The sequence below is a fragment of the Astatotilapia calliptera genome, chromosome 16 (assembly GCF_900246225.1).
Source record: "Astatotilapia calliptera chromosome 16, fAstCal1.2, whole genome shotgun sequence".
In the NCBI taxonomy this organism is placed as follows: domain Eukaryota; kingdom Metazoa; phylum Chordata; class Actinopteri; order Cichliformes; family Cichlidae; genus Astatotilapia; species Astatotilapia calliptera.
The window spans coordinates 32,327,638-32,353,793 of record NC_039317.1 but is presented as its reverse complement, the minus strand read 5'-3'; the positions used below and the strand labels follow the sequence as shown (position 1 = coordinate 32,353,793).

General features: G+C 40.7%; 1 protein-coding gene across 1 annotated transcript in view; it reads left to right on the top strand.

Annotated features, from left to right (window-relative positions):
* Positions 1-958: 958 nt before the first annotated feature.
* The window catches only part of adarb1b (adenosine deaminase RNA specific B1b), a 126,974-nt gene continuing 101,776 nt past the window's right edge, over positions 959-26,156 (top strand). Inside the window, exon 1 of the mRNA XM_026144966.1 lies at positions 959-1,242. The gene's annotated coding sequence lies outside the window, so the exon portion shown is untranslated. The remainder of the gene's footprint in view (positions 1,243-26,156) is intronic.

Sequence of the window (26,156 nt, the reverse complement as noted above, 5' to 3'; positions counted from 1 at the left end):
GACATAAAAGTTGAAATTTTTCAGAGGATATCAGAAACATAACGCAGTAATTTAAAATAATGACGTCAGACAAATGAGCCCAACGACTGTGATTTCGACTCAGCTAAATGCACATTTCATTAATTTTCTTTTATTAATTTTAGAAAATAATAGGTATTCAGTATTATTGTTTATATATGACAACTTCATAAATCAAGAATTTATTAGATAAATAACAGGAATATTGTTTAATTTTCAATCATTTTTATTATTTATCTGTCTATTGTGTTATATTAGAGAGTGGGTACTGTTGTGTGTACAATGCTTGTGTGTACAATGGTTGAGGTCCAGTATAAAGTTATCTTGAATACTGAAACGTGCAAACTTATTCCAGTACAGTCCAAGAACAAAACATGAACTTGGATATTTGCATAACTGATTTGTTTTTAAGTGCTTTATTCACACTAGATTTCAAACTAAGTTACATATAAGATGTCAGTGGTCAATATAACAGATAACAAAAACAATGTTTAAAAGTTTCGATATCTTTATTATTTATCTATGTATGGTTGTGAGTGGTGTGGTGTGATGTCTAAAACTGCTTGCATCTGACAGTGAATGAAATAAGTAGCTGCTGCACCAAGGTCCAGTATAAGGTAAATAATAATTATCGTGAATTTTGAAACTCTAGTCCAAGAATAAAAATAATATTTCAGATATTTGCATAACAGTATGCATAAAACACCCCTGTAGGAGCTTTGTGCAAACTAGATTTCAAACTAAATATCATGTTAAACACTTTTAAAGTCAACAGTTACTGAGCGTTATGTCTTTGACCTCCTCGCTATGTGTGTGTGTGTTTTTTATATACGATGTTTATGAAAGATGGGTTCATTGCGGGCCTTTGTGTTTTATTTTGAAAATCCCGAGCGGAAGCTAATTACTGCTACGGTAACTTCACGGACGTCTGAGGGGGGTAGGACATCCCTGACCGACCTGCACCGACTCCGCACCGCTCAGCGGCAGTAATGCAGCGTTTCCTTCCCCAGCCGCGGCGAAACACGGAGCAGAAGAAGGAGGCCGACGGCAGGCTGTGAACACTGCGGTACATGCGACCGTACAGCCGCTCTCTTCAGCCTGTGCTCGTTTTTCTTCCACAGCGGCGACGACACGGAGGAAGACGAGGCATCCGCGTTTGGGGTTTGAAGTGGCGGACGAGATATAAACGTATCCTGAATTCACGGCTTCCCGTTGAGGCCATCAGTAAGTATCCGTTCTGTGTTATTTTGGGTCTGCAGTGGATGAAACATGCTAATGTGATTTGGGTTCCGGTTGTGTTTATATAATATTAGGCTGGTAATCCTCCGGAGCAGCGCAGACGTTAGGGCTCACCGGTCAGAATTACATGAATAATTAGCCAGGATATGTCGCTTTTAAATAAACGCGTAAGCCTTTTAAATTCACCTTGCTGTTACTGCTGTTATCAGCTTTACCCTGTCAGTGCCTGTGAAGGTCTGCTCAGGAGACTGCATCATGCACAATTAACAGTGATATCGTACTACAAAGCCTGTGCCTGCTGCAGCACGCTGGGCTGTTACGTTATGCAGGTGGGATTTTAGATTCGCTGCTGTCCACGAGAAAAACATGCAACACAATCCACTCACCGTGCACGGTGAAGCCGCCTCCTTTCAGGCTTGCTGTCTTGTAGAAGTCATTTATGTATAAAAGTGTTATAACTGTATCAGAGGCGGACTGTAATAAGGATTCAGGCCAAGAATTTGACTTCATCTCAGGCCACTCTGTTCACAAACCCCCGTGGACTGTTTGTTTTTTTCACACTAAACCTTTACTGTGCTCAAAATAATGCACTTTATACAGCGTGTCTGTTACTGCAAGTGAATTACTTCTAATACGACTGAAGGGATGTGGAGAGAAAGTGTGTAATCATAAGTTATCAGCAGCAATAATTAATCATGCTATTGCTGTTATTAACCTGATATTAAAAATGAATTTTTACATTTCATGACCTGCGTTTACAAGTGCCAGTTTAGTAGCTTTTTGTTTGCCTGCTTTATGTTTATGTGGGAGGAGAGGACCCAGCTTCCAAAAACAAAATGCCTCAATCCTCAAACATGTAGTTATACAAGGTCAACGACACAGAACAGTGAGCCGTTTGACCTTAAAGGTAGCTCATATATGCAAATTATCACCTTTAAAGTTCAGCAAAAGTGCACAAAAAATCTCCAAAACTGAAAAAAAGCTACAATAATGTAATTAAATTCATGTGAAAAAGAAGAAAACATGAAAAAGTTTCTGGGCATTTATTTATGGGACGCTCTCTAAAGATCCTGCCACAGCATTTCAATCAGGCTGAGGTCTGGGCTTTCTCAGACATAGATTTTCCTGATGTGTGAGGGATCGTTACAGTGTTTGATGCCTCAATTTTGGCAAAGCTTTATCTGTCGGATGTTTGACTCTAGAATACTTTGGTATACAGAGGAAGTTTTGGTCGATTCAGTGACGGCGAGGTGCCCAAGTTCTGCGGCAGCAGTGGTACAAATCATGACCCCTCCACCACCGTGCTTGGCAGTTGGTATGGGATGTGTGTTTATTACCAAACATGGTGCTGCGTATTATGGCCACACATCTCCACGTTGCTGTCATCTATCCAAAGGATGTGGTTTGTTCAGAAGCAACTTTGCAAACCTAAGCTGTCCTGCCATGCTTTTTTATAGAGATGAACTCTTTCTCCTGGCAACACTTATAAATCAGTTGTACCTGTTTAGTCTTTTTCTAACTGTACTGTTATGAACTTTAACATTTAACATATTAACTGAGGCCTGTAGAGTCTGTGATGTAGCTCTTGGGTTTTTTGCACCGTCTGAATTTGGGTTATATTTGCCTCTCCTAGAAAGATTGTGTCATTCTGATGACACACCTGAACACTCCACACCAGAAAACTGCCAAAACATTTGCTTTAAAGCTCACGTTTTTGACTGACCCATCCCCTCACTGCACCTTAAGCAGCATTTTTCTCTTTTTTGTCTCTTGTCCACCTGTCTTTTTCATCTTATTGCTCATTTAAGACCACTTAATTAGTATTGACAGAGAGGCAGTTAGACTTGTGATGTGCAGAGAGAGATGGCATCAGTGCATCGCACAGCCTGTATCTAGATAATACTGGAACATACATTCTTACGGGACAGAGCAAGTGTGAGGCGCCTTTCAGATTCAGTTATTCTACAAAAGTCAAGCTGCCTTGTACAGTCGGCCACTGAATTGTATAATTCCAAACAAAACTTGGTAACATGTTTCCAAAAATTGTGCATCTTGTTTTCACAAGTGAAAGAAGCCTTAGACGTCTTCACATGACATTGAGATTATGCCAGTAATACAGAGCTGTCTCAGTGTCTTTTTCAGGTAGGAATTGTTAGAAATTTCTTGTGCTGAAATTCTCTTTGCACTTTGAGCTGCACTATTTACGTAGCTTCACTGTTTAAAGTTGATTAGAGCCAGATGGATAATTGAAACATTGCTGATTTTTAGGAGTTATAGGATTGCACTTATCTTGTACCACCAGTATAAACCTTTAGTTTCCATTAACATCACTTTGCCGTTTGAAAAAAGGTTTGGTCTGCAGTTCTGCGAGTTTGCCCCGAAGGCACATTTTTCATGCAAACTTTAAGTGGACTCTGTTGTAACTGTCAACAAAGTGTCAGCAAAGGCAGTAAGAGGCTATTCTGACATGTGGCGATACACGAGTACCCCCGAACGGTTGTTTGCGTGCGTGCTTGTTTTCATACCGTCACCATGGCAATCAAAGACCGTCTGAGTGTGTGTATGGTTTGCGGTCATGTTCATTCATATAAAGCAAACATGTTTTCCATTCCTAAAGGTATAGTAGTGGTGATTTGTGAGATCTGGCTTAAATGACTCACAATTTCCTTTTTACCAGTGCAGCACAAGTGGGATTATTTCACAGAACAGCAATGCAGGAGAAGCATGCTGCTGACAAACACTTGTTTTCATTTAAATGAATTACATGGCATCTGTTTGCAGCTCTGTGAGGCAAGCCACTTTGCTGATTTGCTGTGTTAAAGTGAGTAAGTGAGGTTTTTGCAAAATCCAGCTGCAGTAGTCAGCTAAAACGGAAGCCTGTCAGGGCTACCTTAGCAAATACTCCCAGCAACACTACACTAAGCCTCACTACATGTTTCATAAAAAAAAGTGCTGCAGTACTGCTCCCTTTGCTGAGGTGACAAGTTTTGAGTAAAAAACAGCTCAGACCGGGTGCTGCTGACCGCATGGCTAACTGTGTGTGAGCTGCAGGAATGCTGCATGCTGCTGTATGAGTGAACCCATGCAGCAGCAGAAGCAGCAGCAGGAGAACAGAGGCTGCTGCTACTCACACTAATAATTTGTTGCTGGCTGTCAGCGTGCTCTCCTTTCATGCTCCTGTAATGCAAACCCAGAGGCAACAGAACGGCTACCCATCACCTTCACACAGCCCCGTGTGGGCATAGCAAGCTTCTGTCAGCGATCCATATGTTCCCTGCCTTCTGGACACTGGCGTACGGACCCCGGTGAACGCACCAGTGCCCATTATGCGGATAAGACTCTAAAAAAAGAGAAAGCATTTCTTTAGGATTTGCAGGCTAATGGGCACTGATGAGAATACACATTTGAAGAAAACCACAGGGACCCAGTGCAGCGTTGCTGAGAAAGTGCTGAATGTGAGCTTTACGTTCACGCTGTTTTGGTGTTTTTCAGCTCCTGCCACAGTGTCAGGAATTCTGATGTTCGGAGACCAAATGAGCCACTGCCAAACACCAAACTTGGCCGCATTGTCTCACTGGCAAGAGGAGTACCTGCTTGAATGATGAGTGGCTATTTTGAAGCAAAGTATTTGAATACGCAGGTTGGATGAAATGGAATCGCTCTGCATGCCTTCCCGAATATGTTTGCTTTCCCCAGCAGGACTGGGTTAGTGCTGCAAAAACACATTTCACCCTAGACTTGCTGTAAGAATGGTGTGCAGGGACATCAACTGTTCTCCTGATAACTGTTGCAATTACACAGGGAGGGGAGGGGGGGTTCCTCGTAGTGCGATTATATATTGTTTTCACATATTTTTGGTGAGCGGTTTGAAACGAACACATTTCTCGATGGAGTAGAACGCTCTAGACTTCCCCGGTACTGCTTATCAAGCAGCTTCTGGTAAGCTCTGCATCTTTTGTCCTGTGCACTTTTCCTGAAAAACACCAGGCATCCTGTTTTCTTCTGCCTCACTTAGTTATTGATTAAAGTAAACAGCAGCTAGTATTTCAGAGTGTTGCGTCAGCCTGTCAGTCTCGTCAGCCCGTCGGGCTCTTGTGCGACACTTTGCAGACTCAACACCTTTGTCTCGTTCCTGTTTTGACCAAATATGAGTAAAATTCTTCTTCTCGTTTTGAGTTTTAAGAGAAAGATATGATACTGAGCTGAGATTAAAGATGTGTTTGCCTCTGAGTGAGCAGAAGGATATGACTATCTGACTGTATTTACAGTACAGAAGTCCAAGTTCTGCAGGCCTGACATGGTGAAACTATTTAAATCAAGCTCAAACAAATGCAACATTTATAGAAAAGTGCAGGAATTTCTCAGAACTGCAATCTGGAAAATGGAACTGAATGCAATAATTAAGCTGTACTGTAATTACAGCATTTATGCTTGCATGCAACAGCCTGTGTAATAACTTCTAAACAGAGTATCACTCGATACACATCATAAACTTGAGAATGACAATAGTTTGCATACAGAAAAATAATGTACATGCATTCATGTACAGCTTGTCAAGGCTTACTGCCCAGCCATTACTGACCACTGTATGTTTTTGTCTCCTGTGTTAAACACATTGAGTTTACATGTGAGGAAATGTGCTGCATAAATAAAATTGACGTTTCTATTGACACTCAAAGCTACACATATGATGTAACCACAGAGATAAAAGTTCACATTGTGTTGTTTTTACCTTTTCAGAAGTGAATTACGAGTACAAAACAGGTTTACAAACACATCTCCAACAAATGCTGGAGCACTGTGTGAGATGTAAATAGCAGGAGAATGGAAACTCGATAATTTATTAAAAGTAGTACAAAGATAAGATGAAATGTTCAAACTGAGACTGTTTATTCTGGAAAATAAAAAGAGTTGTGAGTTCTGTCATTTTATTTTTCTTAGTGGTTTTTGTTTTGTTCACCGTGGCATCATTTCAGTATCAGACAGAGGCGCTGGCCAGCACAGAAACAGTCCACTGCTTTGGGGTCAACGGCTAAATTGATTTTAGCCTTTTAAAAGAAATCAATATAAAAATGCATTTAAAAACAAATCACGGTTTCTGTTTTGGGTTTGAAAAGTGTGATTTCTTTCTTACAATGTTTCCTCAAATCAGTGAATGTTGCTAATTGTTGCCACGAGAGGAGCACAGTTAGACTGGAACAACTTTATTGAATGAGTGCTTTACGTAGCGAAACTTCAATCCAAGATGTTTTATATAATTCCTATTAAGCAGTAATAAGAAAGAGTTGTTTCGAAATTATTGTCACCACATTATTTATGGCTAACGTTGTAAAAATCTACCATCGTTTTTGAGACAGGTTGCCAAAAGCTTTACGTAAACTGGTCTCTTCTGCGGTGCAGTCGTCCTTATTTTAAAGCTATTTGACCAGCTGTCATGCACCCCGATGTTTCAGCAGTGTAGCAGGGCAGAAAATCGCTAATAATTCTGCTGTGGTCATGTGTGGATCTGTTGTTGGTTTGTGCGAATTCTGCAGTGACAGTAATGTCTGTGGATGTGTGGGTGATTGAAAGGCTTTGTAAAGCGCTTTGTCCTCTTCGGCTTGAAAATCACGAGCATGAGCACAGCCCGCGTACCATGCAGTCCATGTCAGTTTCACATCTTTGCTACAAAATAATGAGGCCACAGATGACCTTGCTGTTTCACGTTTCACTGCAGCTGTCAGAAATGCATTTGTTCCCCGTCCAGTTCAAATTAGAATTGCAATCGATTTTTGACTTAATTGCACGCAAGGGGAGAGTTCAATCAATTAATCAGTCTGTGTAAAACATGCTTCTATACGATAATGTTTGCTAAGGGCTACTGTTCTTTGAGCTTACAGTAGAGAAGAGAAGGCACGAACTGGCTGGTATTAGTGTAAAGATCTTTGTTGCAGTGTTAGATAGTTGTGGTTTCTGTTATTAATTTGAATTACAAACTGAAACACTGGAGATGACAGGTTCAAGGGTATAAATTAATCTATGGTATGTTGCACAGATATAATGAAGGTTTAACAATGCAGTCTGGAAGTCTTTCTGCTCTTGTCACATCGTAGGACTTTTTGCTCAAGCTAAATTTAGGACCAGATATGGTTTCAAGTTTTTACATAATAATGCCAATGCGTAGGAAAAGTTGTAGCATAAATACCAAAAGCCTTTTTGATGCATTGCTGGATTTGCTGACAATACCCCAAAACCCCCAGTTCATGTTCTGTCCTGCTGCTTTGTCACTACAAAGTGTTGGCTTTGCAGTTTTCCTTGATGTACAAGGCACGCCATGCAAAGTGCACTTTGCATAAAAAAGAAAAACAAACCTGCAGGTGTAGACGCTTTCACCCGTGTCACCTTGTAGTGTTATGTGTTTTCAGCATTTCTTCATCACTTGGGGAATATGGGTCATTGCATGGTCTCTTTTAGAACTCGTTCTCAGGACATGCCGACCCAACCACATTACAAATTAGACGTGCTTATAGTCGTTCCACGGGGAAAGTTCTCTGTCATGACAGAGAGAGGAAGGGAGGGGCAGAAACATGTTGAAAAGTAGAGATAATTGAGATGTTGATGATCTCACTTAATGTTGTACTCAATAAAAACAACATAACTAGTTAACAAATGAAGAAAGATGTTCCTTGCTGTCCACAAGACCGGTTAATTACACTGTAAAAAGGATGCAAATGCAAAGTTGCACAAGCCGCACCTATCTGATGTTGGAATAATGTGCTGGGACAGGTTATGGATGCTGGGTGAGGGAGTGTGTATATCCTTTTTTTTTTACAGAGCAAAAATCTGCCTCCAGGCCATGTCCACACTAGTATGTTTTTTAAATGCATAACTTCTGCCATCCACACTACTCTGGCATTTTAGAACTCCAAAAGCTGGGTTTTGGAAATGCTGACCATTTTTTGAAAACTCCGGGGCTTTCTGGATTAATAGTCTCCAAATGTTTCCAGAGAAATGGAGACTTTTGGAAACAATGACACACCTACCAATGTTTCACTGATTGGGGCATAATCACTGGGATTTTACCTCGCTTGATTCGTCACACTCCTTTGAAATGTAATAGTCCCAGAAAAAAACAGGCATCAGCCCTGACTGTCAGACGTTAATTCAGTCGGAATACTGAATTCCTACCATTGCTCACTGTGTACAGTTAACTTATGAATATTATTATTCAACTACTAACATGGATATGCAGTGAGAGTGTCGACTATAACGGTCACATTGGTATCTCCTACAGGCCTGCAGTCAGGATGCCGTTGTGGCAGTCGTCAGTGTCGGTTAGCTGCTGGAGAGACTCGTATCTAACATCTTGAACTGTGGCTGGGAACAATACCATATTTTCTGCAGTATAAGGCGCCCTTAAAATCCTTTAATTTTCTCAAAAATCGACAGTGTATGAATTCTGGTTGTGCTTACTAGCGTCGAACCGATTTAATGTGGTACACGGCGCTCAAAAATGTTGTAGTACGACTTTGGTAAGCTACAAAGCCGCACCACTTCATGGATTGTCGGAGCATTACGGCTGCCGTAGTCCGGAGCCTCGCGGAGTAATCTGGGTCCAAAACTCCATCTTCTTCAGGTCCCAAAGTCAAATGAACACTCATCTCTTCATCGTTAACTTTTTTCCACTCAATAAAAGTTAACTTAAGGGTTCCTAACAACATGCTCTATTCCCAACAACATGGGAATAGAGCAGCTGCGAGAGAATTCAACATTAATGAATCAATGCAAGAAGAATGGGTTGAGTAATGTTTGACTTATATGACTGTTTTGTTTCACTTAATGCGCCTTATAATCCGGTGTCTCCTATGGTCAGAAAAATACAGTAGTTGTTGCTTTGGGTTTTTGCAGACCTTTGGGTGCTCTAACCAGAACCCACTGCAGATAGAGAGGTGCAGAGGCTGCAGAGCACAACGGGGACTACTGTCACGACGGTGGAGCTGAAATCCATCCACACATTAAGACACTAGCTGGAGAGGCAACCGATTTTTCTCCTTTGCACGTTGTCTCAGAGAATGTGGTTTTATTTATTTAAGCAATAAAAATAAAGCACAGGTGCAACTCCTGTGGCATGCATGCTCACACATGCCCTCTTGCTTTCACACATACAGTGTAATTCTGTGTGAAACGTTGGGTTGTTTTCGATTTCAGTTCAACACTTTAAAAAAGTAAACACATTGCCAAGGATGCCTTAATCCACTGTGGACCTACATCAAATTACTAAACTAGGCCACGCAAACACAGAAGTTGTGCCAAAGTAATCTTAGACCTTTCCGTCAGAAACAGAAGCCTAAATGGAGGATTTGTTTGTGTCGGATTCTTTAGTCCATGGATGAGCGTGTACTGAGGGAAAAGACAACAAGCTGTCATCTTGGAGAATGACATGATATGGATACTTGGTAAGGGTTTTTGCAAAGGAAGCAGCACGACCCTGGTTTGTATAGCCGAGACATAATGTGCTTGCCTGAAGTGTGCAACATCGATGCTGCTCCATCAGCCCTGTCACCAGATTGTGAAGAGAGAAAGTTACAGGTTATGGCCGTTGTTCATATAGCAAACATTAAGCAAGACACTTGTGTGTGCATGATGTACATTAGTCTCACGTTAGGGAAAACAGTAACCTTTAAAGGTGAGGCGTTGGGTATGTTGTGAGTGTGCACAGATGGCGACAGTTGAACACGAGGAGAGCCTGCACCTTTTCAAAGGTGTTTTATAACCTCTTTCTGCATTCGCTGGAGATGAGTTCTCAGTGAAAACAGAAGAAAGGGCTAATGCACATGCCAGACACGGTTATCACCAGAGCGTAAATGTGACATTACAGTCAATGCTGTACACACACATGCATGCTAGCACTACAAAGGGCAGGACACGGAAGACCTCTGGGTCTGCGGCTCGTCATAGTTAACTGGATCACTCAGCTGCAGAAATGCTCCACAGGCTAGCCTTCAGAGTATTGACAGGTATTAGGTTCACTAGTCTCTTTTTGTTTTGACTATGTGTGTGAAAAATTGTTTAGCCAGTTTCTTCTCCACTCCTAAAGAAGGAGGGAATTGTCAGGTCAAGCTAAAAAAAAAAAAAATCTAATTTATAGGTTGATGTGTTGCTATTAGTGGTAGTAGTATGACAGAGAGTGTGTGCAGAGATTTTTTATCCATCCTTTTTCAGAGTGGTGTTCCTGCAGGATTACCATTGTTGGCTTAAAGCTGTGCAGCACTGTGCCAGATTTCCTGCATGGGGCCATTTTAGATGAGTGATAGATAGTTATATAGCTGATCTGTGGGAAATGTTACTTTTTTTAAGCTGGTGTGTAGCAGAGATATAAAAGTTTGTTTCCACCAATAGGAACCCCATATTTAGGTCTATTAAGCCAGCCCGACAAAAGTTTCCCTGTTTAAACACAGAGCGAGAAATCAGCTCGTTTGAAAAACAAAAAGAATGCATTTGGATATCTTTTACATTTTTGCACAATTATTAGGCTACAAGTTTCTAAATGATGCAAAAGTCTGTAATTTGGATCTTTCAGGTTAGCATGAGAATTTACATTTTGTGTCCTTTATGAAAAGACTCAACACAGCTGTCAACCATCTGGATTATAGCACATAGCATTAGGCAATGATTTTAGCATCACACACCAGGAAAGTAGTGGCATTTGCATGATCCCAGATTAAAATAAACAGACTCGATTCATTTTGAAGAACTGGTGTAAAATCACAGATGCAGGGGTGGGGTTTCCTGTCCTTTCTACTAACAGAGTATGAACGTGAGTTACGACCCAATGCAGTCACCGAATCTGACTTTTTATGGAAGCCTGGACTCAAGCACTGATAAAACCAATTAACAAAAATATAAAACTTTCATTGTCCTTGAAATTTGCTACTGTGACGCATTGTGGGATTTTAATGCCAGTGTAGTGTCCTGTGCTTGCATACTCTATTGTTCCCTTAGAAATAAAATATTCCTCACATACTATTGTGTATGCATTAATAATATTAATAATGATAGTGATAATAAAAACATCTGCAATATTTTATTTTATTACATAATAATTTTCATTGAAGCTGAGCACTATCTCAGTCAGCAGAAGCTGCACCTGCAGGTCGTTGCAGGCAGTTTGAGAAAAAACATTCTTCTCCCGTTAGCTTCTCCTTATTTGTCAAAGTCAGGAAAGCTGTAAACCATCAGGTGATGTTTTTCACATTTAGAAGAATTATTTAGTAGTTTTGCAATTTATCTTAAGGTTGTGCGTCCGTTTGAAAGTTTTAATTCATCAACAGGAGAACACATGAATAAATAAAGTGCATGATACTGTAGGGGGCCTGCTGTAGTTCTCATTTATGGTCGCACTCATTCAGACGTGCATCAACTTTGCGATGTAGCGGCAACTTATTTCATTACCTCTGTGATTGTTAATTAGGTACTTATACTTGACAATATTATGTTAGTTATTCATAAATATTTGTCTACAGTATCAAATTATTAAGGGTGTATTTTGTTACAAAGAAGCTTCATGTCCACAATCATTTGTTTAGCTTAGCAGCCTGACTCATTAATCTGGCTAATGTATTTAAGTGTTTCCAGCATCACTGGGAGCATAAAGAGAAAACAAAGCTGCTGTTATTTTTAGTCATTACCAACAACAGCACCTCAGTAATTTGATGAATTAACGTAAAAACCTATACGGGCTCACATGTGTGAAAAGCTGCAGTGATCAGTCGGTCCTGATAAATGGTGCGTTCCTCTTTTCCCAGTTTGAGCCTCTCAGATGATTCTTACATACACGCAGGTTTCATCAAATTTATTAGAACATCTGTTCTAAAAACAAGAGGGCACAAATATTTAAGTCTGTCAAACTTGTTTAAAACTAAAAATGAACTTTATTCACTCTGAAGAGTTAATCCAGGCTAACTTTCAGCCACTAAAACTAATTTCATGTTCAGGAATGCAAGTAAATAATTTAGCATTTTAATCAAAAACGAATAACATGCTGTACTGTTTTGTTTTGTTTTTTTCAGGTTTTTTTGGTAAACAGTACATTTTAAAATTCAGGGATAAAAACAAGAATTATATTTTAACATTAAAAATACAGTTTTGATTAAAGAGCTTGTGCAGCTGTGAATTTAAGGCAGCTGTGGCATAAACCTTGCACTGGGTGGTGGTCTGATAAATTTGCTCAGCACTGTATATCACAGTAAACTAAAAACTGTCACTGAGGGATCGATTATTTTGTGTCTTTGTGTATTTTACAGTCCCTGTAAATATTTGGAAGAATTTTCAAATTTGTTAAGTCTCCTTATTCAGCCACCAAAGTGAGATTTAAATGTATTGAAATTCTAATTGTATTTCATATCTGTATCTGTAGGTAGTTTATATATATATTCCTTTTGTGTGTATTTATTTTTAATATTTTCAATATTTATGTAGAGAGGTGTATATATGCAATATATACTATAATATATGCTTTTTATGCACCTTGACAACTTAAATGTTCCTTATTTGTGTACCAACCAAAAGAAAATTAAATCTGTTTCTCGTGCTATTCAAAACTGTAAGTTGCAGGATAAGAACGAGTGTGGACACATGCCACATTTAAAGTAGCAAACACAATACTTCTGCAGTAATTAAGTAGTAGTCGTACTACTAGGTGGCCTGGTGGCTCAGAATGAATCTGTTAGAGGGTTTAATCACAAAAAAATGTGTAGAATTGTTTATTTTTGTCTGCTGTCCTTTGACTTTATGTGCAGGATAAGATTATAAGTTATATGTGTTAAAACCAAATGGCATGTATCAGTTTTAACAAGTATTTTACATTTTTACCTCTAAGCCTCGTCACCTAACCCAGTTAAAACATATTACTTTAAAGGCTTTCCCAGATTCTCACACTCTGGATGGAAGTGAAGTGGACCAGAGTACTGGAAAAAAATACCGAAAAACATGTTGCCTCACAGTGAGCTGCCAGGATAAGTGCAGTGTTATATGTGTTTTTCCTGCACCGTGTTGGGCAGGCTTTGTGAGCACATGCACGAGAACAGACATTCGCACATAGGTTCACGTCATGTGGATCACCTCAGAAAACACGGATTGGGTCATAATGTGGCTCTACGTGTATTCACTCTGGACTATTCTAAGACTATTAATAATGCATGCACATGGAATAGCTGTGAAAACACATATTTTTTCTTTCTAGTTTTATAAGTACTACTCTTCTGCTTGGACACAATCAGAGTAAATCCGCTGCCCACGGACAATGAATTCTTTAAGTGAGTCTGCAGCTGGATAAGTGAATGAATGAAGTACCCTCTCTTCCCTGTGCCTGTCCTTTTCATATTCATCAACCTTCTCCTTTTCCTTCTTCTCCGTATTCTTTGGAGCTCTGCAGAGCCCTTGGTGATATGTCTATATATAGAAAAAAGGAGGAGCTTTATTATGAAAAATAGAGTGCCTTTAGTGCGCCGTCCCGGGGACGTCACTGGAGCTCTCCATTTTTTAAAGGGTTAATGATGCGCACATACAGGCAGTGGAGTGTTTTGTCTGTGCCGGACTGACTCAGGGTGACGAGGTCGAACTTTGGCAGACAGACTTCCTCAATTAACCACAACACCTTCTGGCTAAATGCCCTTTGTGAAAGGACAGTCTTTCTAGCACCTCCCTTGTGTTTTTGCATGGCTATGAAGTTTAAGAAGTGGGCAAAAGGTGAACGATTGAGGGTGGAAATATGTTGTCAGTCTATTGGACCCCTGTTTTGGACATCCATGGGAGAATTCCAGAAGATGTCATTTATCAAGTAACCAATTAAACTCTATACTGAACATTTAAATATTTTTAAGTTATTAAAAAAAAATCAAACAACTGCTTCTGGTTGTTTGATTGAGCTCTAAAATGTGCCTAACTGTATGACTGCCACTGTCATATATGATAAGAATGCATCACTCGCTGTCAGGCATAGGGATGATAAAGCAGGGGGTTGTTTTTGAATAGTTTTGAATAGTCAAGTAGTTCCCAGTGAACGCTGAATTAATTGCCAGCTCTTGTGTTTATCATTATCGCAGTAAATATGTAGGTCAGTGTACTTATTTACTTTATTTTCATGATATGATTTATCTTGGCATTTGTTTAAGTCCTGGCTGGCTTTTCAAATCTACTTAAGGATAAGTCACCTCACTCTTTTACTGGGGATTGTGCCTCTGTGTTAGCCTGAAATAACTGCCCAGGGCAGTAATCCAGATCGCTGCCCAGTGGTGCTTGCCTAGAACGACTCTGGTAACAATCATTTCTAATACAGAAATGTAACTAATTAGCCCGATGTGATAATGATTACTCTGTGGCAACAGCACCAGTTCATCCAATAAATCATCTGTTTTTTCTCATGGAAGCTTTGGCATTTGTTAATAATCGGAAGAAAGTTTTTTAGGTCTGTCATACCTGCTTATGCTTTCTAAACTTTGATTGGACGGCAGTTTTAGTTAGCAAACAGTCCATTGGTGGCATTTCTTGAAATCTGCAAGCGATGTTGATCAGTGGATGAAAATGTCGGTGTTTTTCTCTGGTCAGCTGTTTGTAGAGGTGATAGAGATGATACACTGGAGCATAACACGGTTCAGAGAAAAAGGAGTTGGGGGGGGGGTTTCTGGGAACAGAGCATAGCAGGTGCTGCCAGTCCATGGGGGCATATTTGTGTACTCTGCTCACTCAGTGGGAACATTTTAATTTGATCCCTTTGTTTCTATAAAACAGGTCAGGATTTGTTCTGGCCCTGGGCAGTTTGTGTCAGCGCTTGTAAAGAAACTGTTGTACTGATGCAGGAGTGGTGCGTTGTCAGAATCAGTCATCAAGCTGTGCCTGGTGTATTTGGTTAGGAGGTGCTGCTGTAAGAGTTCGCTTTGAATTCATTTGCAACACATCGCATTCTTTAGGGCAGTGGAAACACTCAAGAAGTAACACCGTGCCGCATTAGGGGAAAAAACACAAAGGCCTTGCTGTGGGCTCCGTGATATTAATCTAATGCACATTCTTTCATTCTGAGGGTAATAATGACAGGTCTTTCAGTTGGTGGAAGTTTGTTCAGCACGCAGCCTGTGCTTGCCACAGATAACGACAGCATTGTTTTTTTCACAGTGGAAAATCTGTGCACGTCACAGTGGAATGTTCTCCATTCTGACTTTACGTGCCTAAAGTTGCAACTCAGTTTCTCTCCTAAGCCAAATTCATTCCTCAGTAGCACTTTTTGGAGAAATAGATAGAAATTAAAGTTTGTGTGTAAGTAAATTAGAGCAGATGGATCTAATAATCTGCACTGTCATGTCTCGATTTCCTTTAAAAAATATTTGTGAATCTTTGGGCTACGCAGACTGATGCTTTCTGTCCCCGTCTGTGGCACTTATAGTGAGAGGTTTCCCTCTAATTAATAGTCCAGTGAGTGCGAATCGTTAGACGAGAACTGTGACTCATGGCTGATTTTAAAATCTTTGCAACCATCACATCCTGTACCGATGACAGATTTTAGTTTTTCTTTTGGAGAAGTCTAACAAAATATTAAGGCAACTCTTTCTCGCAGCTTTTGCTGCTCTAACATTTTAATGTCACCTTAGAAAAATTACATTTCCTTTTTAAATAGCAGTTTTTCTTATTTTCAGACTTTCCATAACTTTCTGTGAATAATCAATACAGTGTGGAAGATTAATTGGCTAAACCGACACTTTTCTAAGTGGAATTCTTACTTCTCCTATAATTTAACTGAAAATTCAGAGATTTTGTTCCTGTTCTTTACTTTTTTGTTCATGTGCGCGCTTCCTGTGTAAAATCTCCACAATCTTTGTGAGTCTTTGTTTTCATGCTTTCTGTCAGTTTTGGTTCAGGCTCGCTGTGACTGTGAGACCACCCTTCTGCCTCACTGTCTCTCATTCAGTTTGGTGTAGAAGTTGAAAAAGCAGCACTCCTGCTGCTCCTCAGTTTCACACTTGAAACATTCCCAGTATCCATGTGTAGCTGGTTGTTGAGTGTTTTGGTATAACGTATGATAGATTTCGTACCTGGGCACACACGCTATACGTGAGCCGTCACAAAGCTGGTTTTGGTTGCTTTAACTTGAAATGTTTAACTGAGCTTCAGTAATGAAGCTTTTTCTAAAGGGAGATGTCTAAAAGACAACTGCTGTAGTTCACAGCCCTCCAGCTCTCTTCCCAAGGATGCTTAAAAATGCAGCTGAGGAGTGAGGCTTGGGGATGTGGGGACCTGAGACTGACTGACTGTCAGTCACAGTATGAAAGGCATGAAAAGCAAGGCAGCATTGTTGGTGTCAGAGTTGTGATCGCTCTGAGAGAAAGGCGAAGAGTCCTCTTAGGGTCATTAAAGGCTCTCTGACAGGGAAACCTTCTGCAGTGCTTCCCACAGAACTAGATTTTATTTGTATGGGCAATATAAACAAAACCTGTATATACTTTGTGACAATAAAAAACATTGTAATCATGCTGTGGATATACTCCAACTACTCCATCCAGGAATACAGCTGATGATGGAAGTCCTTGCTGTGCACTGCTGCGACGGTGTGCTCGGTGTAGCGACACGTGAAGAAGTTCTCCATCTGCTGCAGGTTCTGTCAGAAGTGAAATGCAAAAGACAAAATACCTTCTGAAGAGACAGCTGGCTGATATCGAGGAAAGCCACAAGAGAAAGCTTCCAAACCACCGTTACAGAAACGACCGGAGGTGTGTTCATTACTACGTTTATCCTTAAATGTGCTGTTCTGGTGGACGAATAAAAGAATAATCTTCAAACAAGGTGTAAAAATCGTGTTCGCTGTTAGTAGGATGGTAACTCGCTTGTGACTAGACAACATCAGTGGTTGCACGTTGACTGCACTGCAACCGATTGCAAGTAGTTGATCACTTTTGACTGCAAGACAATTGCACAGGTTGCCCAGAGTTTGTGCGTGCATGCTGGAGATACAACCGGCCTCCGAACGGTCCAACTGTGACTGACTCCAACCGTTGTTTTCCCGAACGTGACTGTGGCATAAATAAAGACTATGTGTTGATGGCTTGCGAGCAGGGCTACAGTTTGCCTGTCTGAATGTTTTAAGCTTGCCTGTTCAGTGAGGTATCCGTACAGTCTGTCAACTCTGTATGTATTATTAAGCTCTGAATGTCGCACAAATTTATGGTAACCTCGTGTGTTTATGACCAACTTTGGTTTGCTGCTGGCACTTATCAGTCCCGCTAATGCTTAGCTGCATGCCTGTGCTAAGCAGAGCCACAAACTGTGCTCACAGTTATTGTTTTGACAGACTTGAACCAAACAGTGAATTTTCTGGAGGGGAAAAACACATTTTTCCATATAACATGATTTTTTTTTCATGTTATATGGACATACTGACTTTAACATGATAGTACTGTTTCAGTTAGGGTTTGCAGTCGTGTGTCAGTACTGAATTCACACCCAGTCGTGATGAAAGGTGAAAAGTTACTACAGTGTAAGACCAGGGTGCCCTTGCAGTTGAGTAGTTTTGGGTGAAGGCCTGCTATGCTGTCACTTTAGCTCTGGCCCTCGTCCTTTGGCTCCTTATCTGGCAAGTGTCAGTAAGAAATTCATCACTGGCAGCTGATGAGATGCTTCTACACTTTGTATCTCATTGTGGTGCTGGTTTATGGGAGCTGATAATTACAAATACAACATGGGTATTAATTATGAATCATTAATGTTTTCTTTTTTAGTTCAGGGGCTCCTCTTGTGTCACTTTGAATTTTTCTTTCTGTCAGTTTTTCATTTGCTTGCTTTCCTAAACCCTCTATGGGCCACTGCATGCACCGCAGCAGACACACACACACACACACGCACACATTTTTATTCCCAGGGTTGAGAAGTTCTCTCTCAAGGCAACATGCTTCCTTGTTCAGACCGAGTGGTGATGAAAGATGTGCCTAAATTAGGATGTCTTGCTTTAGCAGTGCAGGTGTAAGTTTTTAGCACCTCTCCCAAATCTTACACGTTTCAATCGTGCACTGAGTGCAGCTGAACTTTTCATTATCAGGTTTTTTTTTTCTTGCAGAAAGAGTCTCGCACTTCCATCAACACCTTTATATTGCAGTATGTGATTAAACCTCCCAGCACGTCCTTTGAGGACAATTTTCGTAGATTTTGTTTTTCATAAGTGAAAATCTTTTCAAGAGTCCTCAAGAGGGTTCGTGGGTATTAAATTAAACTCACCAAGTTAGAATATGGAGTCAATGGTGTACTCATTAATGTCATGCGGTGGTAAGAAATGCTTGACAGCCATTGGATCCCTAATAAATTTCTCTTTAATGCTAAAGTGGCTCTTGAAACTGATTCCCAAAGGACATGCTTGTGGGGGAAAAATCAACTTTCTTTTGCTTTTTTTAATTTTAATTTAGATAAACCTGGACTCATTCTAAAAAAACCCATTCTTCTATTATCACCTGCTTCTAAGGCCTCCACGTCTATCAGTGCATTTGCAGACAAAGTGAATGTACAAGGATGACTGCCATTTGAGTCAAAGCTGTGTTGTAACCCAACCTGATGACCTAAATGAACAGACTGGAGAGCTTTCAGGCAGTGACAGTGACCTGCACGCATGCCTAAGAAGTGCTGCCTTTAAATGGCAGTGTAAATGGTGGTGAAAGTCTGGGAACAACACTTTCAGTAAGGCTGGTTTGTTTGGGATTAGTGGGCCAGATGGCTGCTTCTCTGCGCACGTCCATTTAAATGTGTGCAGTTGCTTGATTTGTTTGTCTGAAGACACTTACAATGAGTACAGTAGTAAAATAAACAAATCATTACTCAAGTGAGCAATGGTCAAAGCCACAGCGGGCGATTGCGGTTACAAATATTACTGTGCTGCTTAAAGAGCTTTGTGAGACATAACAAAAGCGGGAGCGGTGAAAAGAATTAGAGCTAGAGAGTGCATAGCCTTCAAACATGGCATGATTACACAAAGACCTCTCTAATGAGAGATCCACGCTTCAGAGGGAAGTGCTTCGTTTTAAGGAAAAGGAATGCTTGCTTTTTTTGGGCATCTCTGCTTTTGTGTTGAATCGAGCAGCTTTTGTTGCAGCTTGTTTCCTTTCTTTGGGCATGACGGAGGTCTTTGTTTGGATTTGATGACCGGTCGTCTAACCATTCGCGCTAATGTGACTTTGTCTTCAGCTTCAAGAAATACAGGATTATTTTAAGTTTTGAATTTAACCCATTGTTCAAGTCATTACAGATTCCAATTTTCAATTTCCTGAGAAAGTTGTGCAGTTTTCTAGACGCCTCTATGAAATATTAATTAGAATCCAGTTGTTCAGTCTGACGTCACTAGCCGTGTCTGGGCCTAAACTGCGCTGCAGGTCCATATATCAAACGATCACTATGGCATTACTGAGAGTTGAAAAACTGTTTAAAGTCTTTCATCTTTAATAAAATGATCAGCGTTCTGCTCTACCAGGTGTAACAATTGAGTTTAACATCCAGGCATCCATGAAAACGGAATTTATGACATTTAACGGAGTTAGAAGTTAGCAGGGAGTTAGCTCGCTAGCTTCTATCTAAATACAATATAGCATGTCCTGACTGCGGGGTTTTGGAAACAAATTAAAACGTACAGCTCTGTTATCACTTCCAGCATAAATGAAGACAGAAAACTAAACAGCAGTGACGTTTGTAGGGTTACTGAAGTTGGGCTAGCTGGTATATAATGATGTGCTACGTGACCGCTAGCGACACAGCTATGTTAGCATAATATAAACAAGCTAACTTTTTTTCCACTCGATAAAAGTTAACGTGAGTGTTCTCGGTGGTCAGGAACAAATGTAATCGCATGGCAGGATGCTGTAAAAGGACCAAACTTCAGCCAGGAGAACAACTGAGACAATCCATCCACAATACGAGGATAGTCATTCATATACAGCTGCATGGGCTGGGCTGTAGCTACATCCTAAGGTTTTAAAAACTGAGCTTAAATAAATGATTAGCGGTAATAAAAGCCGAGGGAGGTCAACAGGGATCACTGACTGTTTTAGGAGCTTTTTGAGATTAAATAGAAGAAAATACAAAACATTAAACATGTTAACAACACAAAAGCCATATTAAACGCAGACTACTTTAGGCCCGGAAGTAGGATTTGTCACGTCATCGCTTAACGACCAGATAGTGTTTCAATGGGAGATTTCAGCTGTGTACACAGTACATTCAGATGACAAAGGAAAGAATCAAATCTTTGTGTGTGGTACAGTTTTTAAAGTTTTTGAGTGTTAGCTGAAAGGACAAGCAGCATTTGTAATACGTGACTTCATAAAGAGACTTTTTAACCCTAAAAGCATTATTCAGTCCACCTGGACTTATTTCGTAACTTTGGCTGTAACACCTGTAGGTGGCAGCACTGCTAAGAATGATCAGCGTCACGCGCCATTTTTGAATAAACGGAAAAAGTAGAACCGACCCTGAAATATTTGGTTAATGTGGGGTTTTTTTGAACCCCCATCAGTTCATTCTAATCTTTGTTTCCAAAAAAAGAAAATATAATAATTTAAATTATTAGGCATCAACTGCCGAAATTGAATGCTTTAGATGTCTCTCACATCTCGCACGTTTGTGAAAATGTTCAAATATTACTGGAGCAATTTGGTCTACAATTCCCAGAGAGAGCTCATGTTATAGTCTTTAAGTTGGTATTGACAAATTAATGAAAGATGGGCGACCTTCTTTTTACCCTTAATTCTTATACCGACTCCTCACGTGCTCATTTGGATCAGTAGAAGTTGCTATTGTGAACTCTCTAACAGAATTTCTGACCTAATGGTAACATCACGTTAGGTAAGACCTCTTAATCATCGAAAGCATGCCACATTAAGACGGGCTGCCTCATTCACCAGCTCATACAAAGGAAGGGTTTCTATCCCACAGAGGAGCTTTGCATCCTCACGATTTCCAGACTGCAGAGCAGAGTGCTGCAGACTCCAGTGGAATGTGTCAGCAGGCAGGCAGCGCTAGTGGTTTTTGGAAGGAAGATGTAGCAGTCCTATTACTCACCTCTGTAGCAGGGATAGTGCTGTTTTGTGCCTCCCAGGGGTTCGGTTCAATCATCGGTGCACACTTTATTACCTTGTTCTGTGAAGGTGTGCGTGTGCATTTGCTGCAGAGCCCTTTGCTCTTAACTTCTGTATTGTACAGATCTTTTTTTTTTTATTCCCAGAGGGGTTTATGCTGTTTAATATATAGTCTTTGTATCAACCTCTAAAAATTGCCTCTGTGTGTTTGAAATAAATATGTGCTCTTCCCACGGGTTGCGTATGCATATCAGGCTCGATTCTTCTCCTCTTCTTCTTCTCGGGCACCAGTGCTGCGATGATTATGCTGCTGTATTTTCTCGCTGCGTCTGCCACAGATGTTGTCATGACCCCGGTGGATGAAACAGGTTTTCCCTTAATTATTTGAGCAACATCTGGGTACAAGGCAGAGAGGCAGCAGAGAAGGACGTTTGTCCTGGAGGGCGGTCGTCCGTAATCGAGCCGTAAATAAGACGTGGCTCAGGGGATGTGGGAAGCTTGTGCAAGCAGGCGTGGGTTTGTATGTGGGCGAGAGGCCATTTCAATAGAGTGCTCAGCAGGGTAGGGGGAGGGGAAGAGGTGGAATCTGCCATATGGATGAGAGAAAAAGACAAAGGGAAAAATAGACGGGAGAAGAGGAGGAAGGAGGAAAGGAGGGAGACTCAGCGGCCTACGTCAACTCACTTAATGCTTCCTGCTGGCCCCGGGGATGCTGACAGCACAGTTTTGTTGATTCATCCCCCTTCTCCAACTAGTTATCCTGTCTTTCACAGTCAGTCTCTATTCCTGTTGCCCTTGCACTGCTTTGTTTGTAATGCTCCAATCTGTCTCCTTGTCCTCTAGTGTGACCTTGCGAAACTGGAGCCTTCACTGTCATATCATCAGGTCTGCTGATGCATATGCCTTACGCCACAGAGCGTCTTTGTCTTCACAGTCAAAACTGTGCGCGTTATGTAATGCTCCCCGCAGGGTAGGAGGTGAAGGGTAAAGGCAGTGTGCCACAGGGATGGGTTACAAAAAGTTGATGGATGGATGTGATTGCTGTAAGTAGGAAGTGTCCTTTCTTGCAGGGTGTGCTCCCACATTTAACACTGGACCTGCCTGGATTAATATATTCAAAAACTGCCACGGGCCCACTTGACACCCATGGACCTTGGTAGGACTGCAGTCAACTCGCTCGACTGTTCAACAAATGGAGCTGACTGGGACTAGATGTGCCCGCTGTTGTGCAACTGTTATCAAACCAAACATGTTGAAATGCAGGATTGTTCAAAAGCACAACTTATTCCTTTATATTTTGCTTCCAATTAACAAGACTTTCCTCAAAATTTTTTCCAGACTCTCTGAAAGTTTCAAAAACAAAGTTTGTTTTTAGTTGAAAAACTGCAAAAAATGCCAAAGAGAACAGGCATGAAATTGTATTTTTGCACCAAAAAGATTCTTCAAAAAGAGCCATTAGCCGAAAACGTTACACACCATGCAGAGATAAGCCATGAATCCAAAAACAACAAGACTGCCTGTAGCAGATAAACAGTATCTAAAAGTCATATCCTTAAGAAATAGAAACAAATCTAAATTCTATCATAAACCTGACACCGGACCTGAGACAAGCATCTGGACTTTCAGCTGATTCGATCGATTCGAAATGGTCTCAGTAGAAAGGTGGCTGTCAAGAAGCCATTCTTGCCTCTAAGAAAAGGCTCAAATATGTCAAATTACACAAGCACTAGACTGAAAGTGAGTGGCAACAAGTGTGATGGAGTGATTCAAATCCTCGTCCAATTTTTCTTATATGTGAAGGAGGACAGGAGAGTGGTACAACAGTGAATGGTGGTGGAGAAACATGGTGGAGGCTCTCTCTGCATTGTTGGAGATCTTGTCAAATTTGAAATTATGAATGCAGAAGTGCTGCCAGAATTATATCCACCGTGCAGTACCATCTGGAAAGCATCTGATTGGCAGCAGCTTAAAAGTTTGAGCATAACAATCATCACAAAGACGCAGCCAGTGCAGTAAAACCTGGATTAAAAAAAACAAACCAAAGCTGGACCTCACCTTTAGCGAGGCAGAGTAGGATCATCTTGATAGAAAACAGAACCAAAGGCAACAACATCCAAAGAAGAGCTTTGGAATGTCCTTCAAGAAGCCCGGAGAACGATTCCTGAAGACTTCTTAAAGAAATTCCAAGAAAGCTGCCTCGCTCAAGTTCAGGCTGTGTTGAAGAATAATAGTGGTCACAGCAATTATTAACTTTGAAAGTCCTTAGAATTGTACACATAAATCATGTGTTCAGACTTCAGCTTTTGTTGACTCGATAAATAATTTCATCTTCAAACTGAAAGAAAGTAGAAACAAACTTAACTCTATGCTTGTTTAATCTGCCTTCGTTCAAAGTAGGAAATGATAAAGCCGGCATAGATGCAGATACCTGGAAAGGTGACATCATATTGGCCACAGTGGTGAGATTAGCAGGAATTCGAAGCTGCATGTTTATGAAAGCCCCCTATTTTAAATTCATCTTTAAATTCAGCTGAAGGCCTCTTGCATGTTAAAGTCTGTAAAAAATTGGAGACTTTGGGTGATTATCAAGCGTTGTTGCTGGAGCAGCATCTTTCAGGGCTTTTTAAAACGGCACATTATGGCTCCAGCTACACGTACGCCAAAGCTGGCTTTGGTACTTTGAATCTGCCCGAGGCAAAGAAGCTCTTAAGATGTTTCCAAACACTGGCTTGGATTAACTGCCACTCAGTGATTGGAAAAATCAACTTTGATGTTTGTTACTGATTAGGCAGTAAAAAGAGTTAACACCGGACACCGCCGGTGCTCCAGTGTGGAGAACAGTGTGTGGCAAAGGACACTGAGCAGTCTCCTTTTAGTTTGTCGAAAATACTGAACAATGTGGCAATAATGTTGAGATTGTTCTGTTGGGAAATCCATACAAAAAGTTAATGTATTAAAGGTTTCAGCCCATCAGCCCATACGTTAGGGAAAGGAGTTGCTATGATACTCCCAGAAAATTCTCAACATCTGTCGTAGGTAGTGGCAAGAACAATAAAGACAATGATATTTTCAGCTTGTCTGTGGTTGTCCTAAGCTTCTGGTGACTTTTCTCCAGCTCTTACAGCGGGCTGCCATCATTTCTGTCTAGTTGCTCCTTTTCTCAGCTTCAGTCTTTAAGAGAAACATAACCCTGTTAAATTACCATCATCTAGTTTAATTTTGCAGACGGGCAGCATTAATGACATTTGCTGCCTTGCTCCAGCACTGACGTTATCATTTTATTATTAGTAGATGGAAAAAGTTGATGGATTCCCCAGGTTTGATTATGTCGGATGTGCTGCCTGATGCAACCGTCCTAATCATCCAGGCTAGAGACCGACACCAGCACGAAAGTACACTAGCTTGTGACCGCCAGAGGCCCTGTTTATGATAACTGTTCAATACTTGAGTGTTGTTGAAATGGGAGCTTCACCGACCTCTCGAAATTCTGAATAAAGTGTTTTTTTGTTCAGCGTTGTGAATATCAACTAATTCAGCTTTTAGTGAGGGGAGGGGCTGCGTGCTACCTGTCTGTAGGTGCTATGTGAAGTTGTGTGTCACCCTGAGAAATAAGCAGATTATTCGACTGTGTTAGGTGAAGGTTTAGTTTACGAGATGTAAAGCAGTTCTCCAGCTCATTTCGACAGGTTTACATTCTCGATACTCTGACTGGTCAGTACCTTGCTCTTCTCAGAATTAGAAATTTGATCTGCTGAGGAAGCAGAGCATATACTGTAGCTCTGCTCAGTGGCTTCAGTTCCTCCCAGCCTGAATGTCCTGAGTTGACTGGGCAGATGCCAGGTAATCCCCTCTGAATTTTGGAACCAGTCTGAAGCTGACATCCAGCTCGCAGGCGGCTCGTAGAGTCGAGAGCTGCTCTTATTTACAGTGAGAGTGGTTGAGGAATGTTTTGTCACGAGATGTTAAAGTAGCAAGGAAAGATAAAATGGAAAACTATTTTTAATTCATTTAGAAATGTCTGCACTTATTGAAGGCTTAGACGAATAGACGCCATTTTGCTTCAGTGTATTGATTCGGCGTGTCATCGTGCCGATTGTTTTGAGCAATGTTTTGTTCATTTAAGACTAAAACTTGAAATTGTCCTCTTGGCTTGCCCGTGGCCTATTTCAGTTAGTCTTCAGATTTAAAGCTTAAAAAATATAAGTTTTATGAGTGAAAAGTCCAAATCCGTTCAGCTCTATTCTGCCCACAAGTCAAAGCTGATCTCCGTAGCTCAGAGATTAGATTAAATTGATATGAGTTAAGATGGGATTATGCTCCTTTGCACATCCGGATACAAACAGCTGTACACTCTATGGACAAGTAGATGTTGTCATTGCCCATTTTTCTAGATATTTGAGGTCTGCTTAAAGGATGGACGCCTTGTTGGTGCTCTCGTAGCCTCATGCCTGTGCTGCACACATCGTTGTGTTTGCTCTCTGCTGCTGAAACTTGGACCCTTGTGAATGTTAGATAACACACAGAACATAACACTGTTTCTGCAAAGCCATCAAAACCAAACTGTCTGATCTTCTTACAGCTTTTATGTACTTATGTCTCTGGAAAATATTTAATGAAGCGTAGCAGCCTGTTGGGCGATTGTTGATGATTTACGGAGAGGCTTAAAGTAATTTATAAAACTTTGAACATTTAAAGCCAAACATTCACGTTGTTGGTGTTTGTGCATGAGGAGAGATCTATTTTCTGTTATTCAATGGCCATCATTTGCTCATTTCACTAATTTCTGCAGTTTGGTTCTGTGAGATTAAGAGAAATCTGAAAAAA